This window comes from Bufo bufo, chromosome 1 (assembly GCF_905171765.1).
Source record: "Bufo bufo chromosome 1, aBufBuf1.1, whole genome shotgun sequence".
NCBI lineage: Eukaryota > Metazoa > Chordata > Amphibia > Anura > Bufonidae > Bufo > Bufo bufo.
Genome location: NC_053389.1, coordinates 503,435,906 through 503,448,837, shown reverse-complemented (window position 1 = coordinate 503,448,837; position 12,932 = coordinate 503,435,906).

Genomic DNA, 12,932 nt, shown 5'->3' with positions numbered 1-12,932 from the left:
ATCTTAAGTAGGGTCTCATTTTTTGCGGGATGAGATGACGGTTTGATTGGCATCTATTTTGGGGTGCATATGACTTTTTGATTGCTTGCTATTACACTTTTTGTGACGTAAGATGACAAAAAATGGCTTTTTTTACACCGTTTTTATTTTTATTTTTTTACGGTGGTCATCTGAGGGGTTAGATCATGTGATATTTTTATAGAGCCGGGCGATACGGACGCGGCGATACCTAATATGTATACTTTTTTTTTATTTATGTAAGTTTTACACAATGATTTCATTTTTGAAACAAAAAAAATCATGTTTTAGTGTTTCCATAGTCTAAGAGCCATAGTTTTTTCAGTTTTTGGGCGATTATCTTGGGTAGGGTATGATTTTTGCGGGATGAGATGACGGTTTGATTGTTACAATTTTGGCGTACATGCGACTTTTTTGATCACTTTTATTACCTTTTTTGGGAAGTAAGGTGGGCAAAATTTCAATTTCATCATAGTTTTTTATTTTTTATTTTTATGGTGTTCACCGTTCGGGTAAAGTAACATGACCGTTTTATAGATCAGGTCGTTACGGACGCGGCGATACCAAACATGTGTAGGGAATTTTATTTTTTTCATTTTTTATCAGTGATAAATGTGTTTTTTGATTTTTACTTTTTTTTCACTTTTATTCACTTTTTTTTTACCCAGACCCACTTGGTTCTTGAAGATCCAGTGGGTCTGATGTCTGAATAATACAGTACAGTACAATATATATTGTTCTGTACTGTATTTTACTTACACTGAACAGATCTATGCCTTTCAGCACAGATCTGTTCAGCACCATGGACAGCAGGACGCCTGAGAGGCGTCCTGTTGCCATGGGAACCTTCCCCGTCTGCTCAGAACTTCGCAGACGGGGAAGGGTAAGGAGGGGATCTCTCGGGGGGCTCTCTGGGGGCTCTCTCCCTCCCCATCGGGGGGCTGCAAAGGCACAGCAGCCCCCCGATGGGAGAGGGAGGGAGCTCCCTGCGCTGTTAACCTTTTCCATACACCGGTCCGTACGGACCGCTGTATGGAAAGGGTTAAACGGCTGACATCGCATCGCAGATGTCAGCCGTTTATACCAGGGTGCCAGCAATGTGCTGGCACTCTGGTATCCCCACTAGACACCAACGATTATACAAGGGGAGGCGGGCGGGGGATCGCGATCCCGCCTGCCGCACCGCCCGCCTCCCGCACCGCCCACACCGCCCGCAACCCTCCCCCTGCACCTCCCGCCACCATAAAAATCATTCGGGGGTGCAGGGGGGGGTGAATAAAACTTTTTTTTTAGGCATATAAAGTTTCTGATCCCCGCGGTCAGGGACTGCGGGGACCAGAAACTTCAGAAATCGCAGCAAACCGCAGGTCTGAATTGACCTGCGGTTTGCCGCGATCGCCGACATGGGGGGGTCACGGGACCCCCCCGCGCATTTAGCCTAGGTGCCTGCTCAATGATTTGAGCAGGCACCGGGTTCCGATCACTGCCAGCCGCACGGCAGTGATCGAAAATACACAGGGCGTACATGTACGCCCTGTGTCCTTAAGTACCAGGGCACAAGGGCGTACCTGTACGCCCTATGTCCTTAAGAGGTTAAAGAGGTTATCCCATGACTAATATAAAAAATTTAAATCAGACATCATATAGAACATGATAATCTCTTTCTTACAAAGCCAGAACCAGCCCTGTACGTCACATGGATCCAGAGATCTTCACATTCATTGTTCTGCTAGATTTATATCAAGCTGACAGCTCAAGGGTAGTGTCTTTTCTGCTGCAGCTCGGGGGCGTGTCTCATCTCTCCCTATCACAACTCAGGAGGAAGTTGAAGGATGAAATTGAGCATGTACGGCCTTCTCAATGAGCAGGAAAAATAAATAAGAAAAAAGTTGCTATGCCAAATGTTTAATTACATGCAATTACAAAAGAATTCAGATCCAGGTGCTGGTTTGAAAACGGCAGAATATTTTTTGTGGGACAACCCCTTTAAGGGAAACAAAAAGGCAGAATTGGATCACTGAGTAGTGGAAATACATTGGCAAGATGAATCCAGATTTCTTTTGCACCATGCTGAATTATTTGAACATAAGCAACATGAATTAATGAACACTCGCTGGTAGTTATAAACATTTTAGGCTGGTGGAGGTGGAGTAATTTTGTGGGGAATGTTTTTTTTAGCACACTGTATGATTACTTTGAATAGATGTTTTGAAAGTAGGGCTTACCTAAGCTTTGTGGCAGACCAAGTTCATACTTTCATGACAGCTGTTTACCAAATGGCAGAATGGCACATTCAGCAATTTACCATATAGCAAAAGGACAAAGCACCACAGTGCAAAGGTCTTATAGTCATGGACTGGTTCCAGGTTTATGACAATGAGTTTAAGTAGCTTGCTTGGTCTTCACAATCTCGGATCTTATTTCTATAAAGCATTGCTAGGATGAGGTAAAATGGGCTGTTCAGAGCATATCAGTATCTAATTTGTGGAAACTGTGAGAAGAAAATTTATTCATATGGGCCAATATTCCTGCAGAACACCAGGTGGAATCTTTGCCATGATGAGCTGCTGTGGTTCTGAAGGACAGAGGAAGTCCAACACTCTACTATGTGTACTGTATTTGGCAACTCAGTGTATATTGTGCTAATAAGTTCATACAATGACTGTTTGTATCATTTTCCTATCTTTGTTATTCTCCCAAAAACTAAGCACTATGCCCATGACATTTTCAAATCTGGTTGTTAGATGTTGATGGTTAAATCGCACAACCAGGAAGGATTTCTGATCTTTAGGAGTAGCACTTTGCAAACATTTGGTGTCATTTATCAAACTGGTAGAAAGTACAATTGGCTTAATTGCCCATAGCAACCAATCAGATTCAACCTTTCATTTTAGACAGCTCCTTTGGAAAATGAAAAGTGGAATGGGATTGGTTGATATGGGCAACTAAGCCAGTTCTACTTTACACTAGTTTGATAAATGACCCCAATTGTTTTGACGTTTAAATGGTGTTATAGTAGTAGTAGCAATTATGATGTACCTGTTCACCTTCCTCCTTTGGGCATTTTTATATGAAAATGCTAATATTGCTTGCCTAACTGAGTCATATATGATGTAAATAAATCAAGCTTTTCTGGGGGTTTTTTTAAGTCAATTTATTATTATTGTAAGTATGATACTGGAGGATAATACTATTTCCTCAGACAGCTTGACATTTTATATTTAGACCATAGCTTCAAATAGAGGAAATCTTTGTACTGTGCTGTGCTTGCTCCGGCTGTTGCCTCTACAAAGTCTGCATCTTCAGATAAGACTTTCATTCTGTGCTTATTTCACAGATAGAGGACAGGGCAACAATGAAAGGCAGGATAAGGAGAACATGGCAGCTATAGAACATTCCATCACACTTTAACCCATACTGTATTTCTCTTAACACTGCAATACAGTGCCTTAAACCCAAATTATTTGTATGTGTTATAATACAAAGATGCAGAAATAGCATCTTTGATGTTTTACCCCAATGGAAATTGTACATTTTTGCACAAAAAAAAAACTAAATAAAAAAGAAACTGTACTGTACTTCAAATAAGCACAGATATTGCTATATTTCTGAAATATAGTATTGTGTTTGATAAGCATATTTTTCAAGTTTTTCTATTAAAGGCAGTCCGGGTTGAGAGCTGACCCGGGCATATCCCCATTTTCATCCCTCTGGCCCCTCTGAAATGAGCATCTGAGCATGCTCCAATGCTCTCCCTTGCCCGGAGCTGGATCACGCAGGGCCGGAGATTGTTTGTTTATATTTTCCCTCTGCTAGGCGGTGGCATCCGCCTCGCAGTGTTCCTGGTGACATCACCAGCACGGGCGGGCTTTAGCGCAGCCCTAGCCATTTTACAGGCTAGGGCAGCGCAAAAGCCTGCCCATCAGTGTTGTGATGTCATTGGGCTCACTGCTAGGCAGAAGCCTCCGACTAGCAGTCCCCATGGAGAACCCAGTATGTCACCGTATCTCCCAAAAAAAGACTTTGATCTGCACGGAGGGCAAATGACAGCATCGGAACATGAAATGCTCCAATGCTCATATCGGGGGGGGGGGGGGGGGGGGGATCTGGCTGGGTGAAAATGGGGATATGTCTGGGTTCAGCTCTGAACCCGGACAACTCCTTTAACATTTGCTCAGAAATGTTATAAAATTTAAATATGTGCTAAAATAGACTTATTTTGATAGATTTTAGAAAAAATCAAAGGTATCCACATGTAAAGATATAAGATCCCTCTTAAGAAGATCCTGAAAATGATCTAAAACTGGAAAAGGAAGATCTCTGCTTCTTCTCTCTCTGCAGCGTGTCAGCACCATTCCCCCTCTCCACTGGGCTGGCTGAGATCAGAGCTGACCAAAGTGGGGGTCTACTTCATCTTGCGCTGTCCCAGACTGTCTAGCGAGCTGAGCTTTAAAACATAACCGCATCTAACTGTGATACAACCAGAGATAGAGCCTTTAGAAACCATGTTGGGAATGAGACCTGCAGATAACTGCAGATTTCACTGCTAACCTGGCTTCTAAAGCCTCTATATCCAGCTGGCTGTATGTTTGGCCAAATTATACATCCATGGATAGCTCTGATCTGGGCGAACAACATATCCAAAAATCACCCAGATCCAAGCAGGGGTTCCCGAATTCTATGGACCGCAAGCATGGCTTTCCTGCCCAAAACTGTTCCACAGATTTAGGCTGTGCGGCCGGTCTACCTTCTCCTTCAAAGTTAGTATATGGGCCACAATCCTGAGGCAAGAGGCTGGCAAACAGGCCCCTCCAAAACCCAGTGGCGAGGTTATTTTCGCCACAACATAGATCTCAACCTGCTAGATGTAGCAGAGCTGAAGTTATAATTTAAAGGGAATCTCTGCTTTGGTAAACCTCTAGTTGTCAGAAAGTTCCCTTTAGTGTTACATTTCTCTGCGGATACACCACAAGGGGGATTAGTTGCACCCATTCAAATCTGGCAGGCTGTTATAGCAGCTGTAGACAGCAATATAAAAAAATGTTATGGGCATCAGAATATGGCGATACAAAGGAAAAAAAGGATTTTTCCAATTTTTTAAAAGTAGTAAAAAAAATATATATATATAAATTTGGAATCGCTGTAATCATACTAACCCGAAAACTGGGTTGTCATTTCTGATACGCGATGAATTGCGATATTTTTTCTCCCAATTTCATCACACAAATAATTTTTCCTCTATGTTAGCTATGTTAAGATAAACAGTGCCATTAAAAAATACAACTTGTCCCGCAAAAAACAAGCCCACGTATGGCTATGTAAACAAAAGCTGAAAAGATGTGGCTGCCCTCCATTTATTTCTGTGGGGTGGGACCCGCACCTATCAGCCAATGGGGGCATATCCTAGAGATAGACCCCCATTGTCTGAGATGGGAATACCCCTTTAATTAACAGTTAAATATGGCACTGCAGCATGTAGTTGTTTACATGAAGACCTCCCAACTGTCAGACATTCTATCTCTATGGCAACGGACTCGTCCACCAGTAAACAATATATTACATAGTAACAGCAAAACTGCGTCAGTTTATATTCACAAATTTGTGAAGTGAGGAGGACTTAAGAGCCGCCAGTATGAGCGAAAGAAGATCATCCAGACCAAATAAAGGGAACCGATACCAGGAGTTTGTTTCCAACGGGTTATTAAACTTTCTATGGGAAAAAGAGAAAACACGTAAGTTTAAAATAAAGATATGGAACAAATATACAGAAAACTTCCTTTAGGGTACGGCCACATGGTCAGGTTTCCTGGTGTAGTTTTGGAAGCCAAAATCAGGAGTGGATCATAAAAGGAGACAAAGAATAAAGGAGAGAAAGTAGAAAGGACAGATACCACTTCTCTTGTTTTTTGGGATACGGCCACAAGTGGCATAAACACTGCCATTTTTAAGCAGCAGAATTGTGTGCAGAAAGTCTGCAGCGTTTTACCGCAACCACAAAGTGGATGAGATTTACACAAATGTCGTCTAAATGTTGAGAAAGAAATCTGCAGTGGAAACTGATCTCTGATGCAGATTTTTCATTTGTAGCATGTCAGTTTATGCTACGGATCTCTACTGCGGGTTTTACGCTGCGCAATGCATAGGGTGAAATCTGTGTCAAACAGTGGCAAAATCCAAAGTCAAAATTGCGCTGCAGATAATTTGCCCCATGTGTATACTCTAAAGGTACTTCCACAGGGGATGAATATGCTGTGGATTTGCATGTGGCATATTTGTAGAGTTTTACAGTTCCAGCAAAATGGGTGAGATTTAAAGAAATCTCATCTCCACACTGCAAAAGAATATCTGTGTATATTGCCCTGTGGTGCGGTCTGTACATAAACAGCATATCGGTTTAGGAAGTGGATTTCCGATGCAGATGTTAGCCTTTAAAATTCAGTAAATTCACAGAAATCCTCATAGATTCCTCTGCGGAAATGTAGTAAAATTCTGCTCCATATGTCCACACCCTAAGTATCCTACAAAATGCTGACAGGATTAATAGATATTCTGTATGACCAGTAGTCATAGAAAAGTAAGATAGAGCTTCCTTATAAGAGTAGAGGACCTAGTGGAAGAATGTCCAAGGCAAATGTTATCCCAAAATTCTGCTCCTATCAATTTCTAAACAGAGGAATCTCTTAATATTGTACATTTTCTCCACTTTTAGTTGTCTGTCCAGTTGCACGAACACCTAAAAAAAGAAGAAGAACCCTCAAATATTATCTGGAAAGGGCAGCAAAAATACCTGAGCTTGGAGAACCTGGACTGGAATTAGAGACCCCAGTTTGCACTAAGTAAGTCACTATAGAATACCTACCGCTTCATGTGCAAATTCTCACGTCTCTTCTCTTAATTCGCCTCACCATTCACTGTGTCATCAAAACAGGTTGGAATTTGCCGCCATTCTCGGCCTGGTACCTGCCAAAAAGATTGTAGAGGAGGAGCCAGGAACATCCGACCGGTGAGTTACCCTCAGTGATGGCACCAACATCACTCTTTTAGACTTGTTCAGCCGGGAACAGCCTGATGAATCCGTCACTGCCGGGGGCAACTGTGCACCATTGACTATAATGGCGAAGCCAAGGCGAAACGTGTGTCGTGGTGTGTTCTTGGACCCCTTGCCCTACACTCCCTTAAACATGTCCACAGGTTGGTTATTGTCCTGACCTCAGTTTCTGTTATATTTATTTGCGGGTTCCCCGCCCCCCCATCTTATGTTTCTCCTGATCTTACAGCAGCTTAGGGGTGGTTAGTGCTTTGAATGGGTATGTTACTTCATCCCCACTGTAGCATTAGGTTTGCTATGTAGATCTGATATTATTATGATTGGTACAGGCTTACCTACCTTTGTGTTATGTACATGTATTTTCATCTTTTGTGGGAGCTATGTGGGTGCTTTGGGATCCATACTCAGTACGGCGTTTGTGGACATTGTTCCATATCTAGATGTTTTTTTCCCCATTTTACATGATTTATGTCTACATATTTATTTATATAAGCTGCAATAGAGAATATAATACTTTTTATATACAAGGTTTTAAGTCTTGCTTATTTTTTTCTGTATCTATGTTCCTGTATAGGTTGTTGTTCAATTAGAGCAGGCTGTTTAATTTTGTTTTTTGAGGCTTATTTTATTTTTTTCCTAAGTCACTATACAATGCCTGCCACTTCATGTGCAAATTCCCATCTCTTCTCCTAATGTGCCTCACTGATCACTGTGTCATCTAAACAGGATGGAATTTGCCACCATTATCGGCCTGGTACCTACCAAAAGGATTATAAAGGAGCAGCCAGGAACATCCGACCGGTGAGTTACCCCCAGTGATGGCACCAACATCACTCTATTAGACTTGTTTCACATCTGCGCTACGTAGATCCGGCAGGCTGCTGGAATTCCATATGGCCCCATTCATTATAATGGTGAGCGGGAACAGCCTGCCAGATCTGCTAAAATGCCAATGTGAAACAGGCCTTACAGAGCAGAATCCTGAAATCCTAGTTCTTCTCCCTTATTCCTATAGAACTATATCATTCCTATAATCTTTTTCAGTCTGAAAGATCCGAAAATGGAAGAAAGAGACACGGAGGGAGCCGCAGGTATCATCTGTGAGCCTCCCCCTGTGAAAAGACCCAGACTGGACTAATAGGGATGAGGTAAAACAGAGCACCCACATTGTCTTCAGTTCTGTGTGGGGGATGGGAGATGAGGGCTCCACTGTACTAGTCCTCTTGGACTGTAACTTGGGGAGATTTAGTCATATTACAACACAGAACACAATCACAGACACCTCATGATAACATTAATGTTGATAACATTAATATGAGGGGGTGGCTCCTCTTTAATCACAATTCTTCAAGTCTGATTGGAAATATATAAGACCATGACATCTGATGTTACAGAGTGTGACAATGACTGACACATCAGAGGGGTCGGAAATGTTATAAAGAATTATATATACTGTTAATTAAAGGGGTTGTCTCACTTCCGCAAATGTAATTTATCATGTGGAGGAAGTTAATACTACAAAGCACCTCCTAATGTATTGTGATTGTCTATATTGCCTCCTTTGCTGGCTGGATTCATTTTTCCATCACATTATACACTGCTCCTATCCAGGGGTTATGACCACCCTGCAATCCAGCAGCGGTGGCCGTGCTTTCACTCTATAGCAAAAGGTGTCGGCCTCTCTGGTGGCTGCGACCATGGGAATGTACATAGGCCTGAGCTTTTTCCTATAGTGTATGAGCAGGGCCACCGTTGCTGTGTTGTACAGTGGTCATAACTCCTGGATACGAGCAGTGTATAATGTGATGGAAAAAGAATCAAGCCATTAAATGCCATTTGCTGAAGTTAAACAACCCCTTTAAGTTTTTGCTAAGTTGTCTTTAAAATGTTTTCTTGTTCCAGGTGGTGATATCCCTGAAAACACCAGGGGAAAGAGGACTAGTCACTACCAGTACATCCACAACCAACACAGCCTTTACCAGTCTTTACCTGACCTGTCACCAATACTGCCATTATTTGACAACATCTGCCACCAGTTACAAACATCAGTTTCCTTCAGTCACTGTCACGTACAACCTGTCATGAGAAGCTACCACCAAATGCAACCAGCTGCCACTACCACCGTCTCCCACCATCAACTATAAGAAGCCACTAGATTCTGCCAGCTGCCACCAGCCACCCCCGGATACCACAGCCACCATCAGTTTCCTTTAGTCATTGCCAAATACCATTTGTCATAAGAAGCTACCACCAAATGCAACCACCTGCCACTACCGCCATCTCCCACCATCAAATATAAGAAGCCACCAAGACCTGTCGACATATTCTGCCAGCCTCCACCAGCTACCCCCAGATACCAGAGCCACCATAAGTTTCCTTCAGTCATTGCCAAGTACCACCTGTTATAAGAAGCTACCACCAAGTATGACCACCTACCACTACCACCGTCTCCAACCATCAACTATAAGAAGCCACCACGACCTGTCAACACATTCTGCCAGCCGCCACCAGGCTCCCCTGAATACCACAGTCACCATCAGTTTCCTTCAGTCACTGCCAAGTACCACTTGTCATGAGAAACTACCAACAAATACAACCAGCTGCCACTACCACCATCTATACTATCAACTATAACAGGGATGCCCAACCTGCAGCCCTCCAGCTGTTGCAAAACTACAACTCCCAGCATGCCCGGACAGCCTACAGCTATCAGCTCACAGCCGGGCATGATGGGAGTTGTAGTTTTACAACAGCTGGAGGGCTGCAGGTTGAGCATCCCTGAACTATAAGAAGCCACTATGACCTGTCAACACATTCTGCCAGCCGCCACCAGCCACCCCCGAATACCACAGCCACCATCAGTTGATATTACCCGCCATGCAAAACCTGTCACCTGCCACCTTTTGCTTTATATTTGTTTGTATATAGTTAGCATTTGTTTTATAGTGTTTTTAGTTATTTATTTTTTATGGTATGTTTATTTTTTATATTTTTATTTGTATTTTGTATATAGTGTAAAAATTGTAAATAAGGTATATATTTTTATAAATTTATTTTTTATATTTTTAATTTATATTTTGTATATAGTTTAAAAAATTTTTTTATATTATTATACATTTTATTTATATTTTGTATATACTATAAATATTGTAAATAAGATATCTATATTTATATATATTTATTTTTTTACATATTATATATTTTTATTTTTATTTTGTATATATTGTAAATATTGTAAATAAGATAAATCTATTTTTATACCAAAGCAAAGGAGTGAGTTGTATTCTTTTTACTTTGCGAAGGTTATCTGTCCCAGGGGATGATGATCCTGTTACCTAATGAATTAAAATGTAATTTTAAAAAAAACAACAACAAAAAAACAACAAGGCTGTATTAGACAAGTAGATTTCGTACCAATAACGATTAAATAGTTAGCAACTCATTCGCTTTCGAATGCTCACATTACACAGAGCCATGGTCGCTGTAGTAATTTGATTGTTATGAACTCCACCATACACTTACATATCTACAGTCTGATCTTGTGACGAGTGGGTGACGACAGTCAGATATGCGCTTGATGAACGAGAATTTCTAAGTAAGCTGAAAGATCACGATCAGCAAGAATCAAACAACTTTGCATTCATTGGAAACTGTCAAACAATGCAAAGATTGCTTTTTTGAGAACGATATTATGATTTTTCATTTGATTCTCGCAATGTCTAATACAGACCTAAGTCGAATCAAGATTTCCCTAGTGCAAAGTAGTGAAGGGGTTAATCCCACTAATCCCAATAGCCTTAGGCTGTGACTCCTTCCCTTGTGGTCTATGGTAGAAGAATGAGCTTATGTTTCATCACGTGGTGATTAGCAGGGGCGGATTGGGAACTTAAAGTGGCCCTGGAAAAAATACTAAAAGCGGCCCAGTTTTGTAATCGGGTCCAAATTGATGGAAGACAGGGACAGCACAAGTAGGCAGGGCCATATTGCGGCACATTATACCACCCCAACAGAGCCAAATTCCACAGTCTCTCACAAAAAACTGCCCCCATCAGCACAAAATACATGCCCAAAAACTTACACTGGCCGGCCGTGAGGAGTGCTCAAGTGACCCCTTGGGCAATGGTCCACCGGGAAATTTCCCTGTAAGGTCTATGGCCAATCCGCCCCTGATGATTAGAGATGAACGAATCGATTGTAAACTATCCAAATCCATCTCAAATCTTGCAAAAACTCGGATTCCATACTAATTCCACTTTTGAGATTCTATTCGGATGAATCAAGTCAGAAAACAGGGAAGAAGGCAGCTGCCATCAAAATGGGCCGACCCATAGTGGTTTTTGGAACTCCCATAGTGATGAATGGAAAGTCGCCACACTTGCATTTTGGAGATAAGAGTGGACACTACATAATTTTCACACAGCATACACAACATATGGTACATTATTATCAACTGTACTGTTCTCTTTTGTGATGGCTGGGCACAGTACTCATATTTTGCATATGTATGTTATGAATGAGCAAATGAGTGAGGCCATGTATGAAACATGTATCCATTCCCTTTCTGCTGCCAGGGGCGGATTAAGTGCATGATAGGCCCGGGGCTGTCTACCCAACTTGGGCCCCTCCCTCTATTTTAGTTTAGTTTTTTTTTTTATAAAGAGGCTGCGGTGCTACATGAGCGCCACAGTCTCTTCCTAGGCCATATGATATCTTCAAACAACAAAAAAATACCCCAAATTGGGTCCTAAACTGAAAAATGTGGTCGCCAAATTTAAAATACATATAATTATAATAAAAAAGACATGGAGGAGAATACAGCACCACATACCTCTTACATCCAGTGACATCTCCTGTCATGTAGACCTTCTCTTTCCTCTTCTCCTCCATTTGACCCAGACCACCATGGCAAATTCTTTCAGCCGCATCTCGTCTCTACAGTTTGTAACACAGAGACGTTAGATTTCTCAATTTTTCCATCAACCTCCTCATCCTGGTGTCCCCAAAGTGTCATCCTGCTGCCACTCCCAATACTGTGCCCATTTTGCTCCCCAATGTCCAAGGTACTATACTGCGGAAAAAATTGTGACCCTAATAGACATAATTAGAGTCATTTATCAAACTGGTGTAAAGTAGAACTGGATTTCCAAAAGAGCTGTCAAATATGAAAGGTGAGATCTGATTGGCTGCTATGGGCAACTAAGCCAGTTCTGCTTTACACCAGTTTAATAAATTACCCCAAATGTTCCTATAGTGTCCACAGCAGCTATAATGTCCCCTAGAGTGCCCCCAGTAATAATACCATCCTCTATTGTGCTAGAGACAAAAATCCCTGTATAGTGTCCCCAAAAATAATAGAATTGCCCCTACAGTGCCTCCCCAATAGCAACACCCCCATACAGTAATTTTCACCACACTGCCCCATATAGTAATCCCCACATAACAATTTCCCCACACTGTCCCCACATAGCAATTTCCCCACACTGCCCCCACATAGCAATTTCCCCACACTGTCCCCACATAGAAATGACCCCACACTGTCCCCACATAGAAATTACCCCACACTGTCCCCACATAGAAATTACCCCACACTGTCCCCACATAGAAATTACCCCACACTGTCCCCACATATCAGTTTCCCCCACACTGTCCCCACACAATAGTTTCCCCCACACTGCCCCCACATAGTAATTTGCCCCCACACTGCCCCATATAGTAATTTGCCCCCACACTGCCCCATATAGTAATTTGCCCCCACACTGCTCCATATAGTAATTTGCCCCCACATAGTAGTCCCTCCCATAATAATTTGGCCCCACACAGTAATTTGTCCCCAAATAGTATTCCCTCCCATAATAATTTGGCCCCA